The following is a 321-nucleotide window of genomic DNA, read 5'->3' on the forward strand; positions in this document are numbered from 1 at the left end:
TATATATATGTGTATATAGTACATATACATATTATTTTTTATACCTATTTATTAAAAAATCTTATGTTGCTGATACTCCAAGATCTATCTAATCTGTTTAGATTATTACTTATTTTATTTTACTACTAAAATACTATCTCTCTCTTCCTCTAAAATATATAAGGGGTGTTGTGAATAACGTACATTGTTATTTTAAACATTCTAACCTCTTATAATTAAGTTTGCTTAAAATATAACTAAAATAAAATTTCATAATTGTAAATAAATTTTATTATTTTCACAAATTACATTAATAAATCAATAATTATATAACATTACAAT

The sequence above is a fragment of the Battus philenor genome, unplaced genomic scaffold, assembly GCF_028537555.1.
Source record: "Battus philenor isolate CCGP_79_NKW_IND1 unplaced genomic scaffold, ilBatPhil1.0.hap1 SCAF_9, whole genome shotgun sequence".
NCBI classification, from domain to species: Eukaryota; Metazoa; Arthropoda; class Insecta; order Lepidoptera; family Papilionidae; genus Battus; species Battus philenor.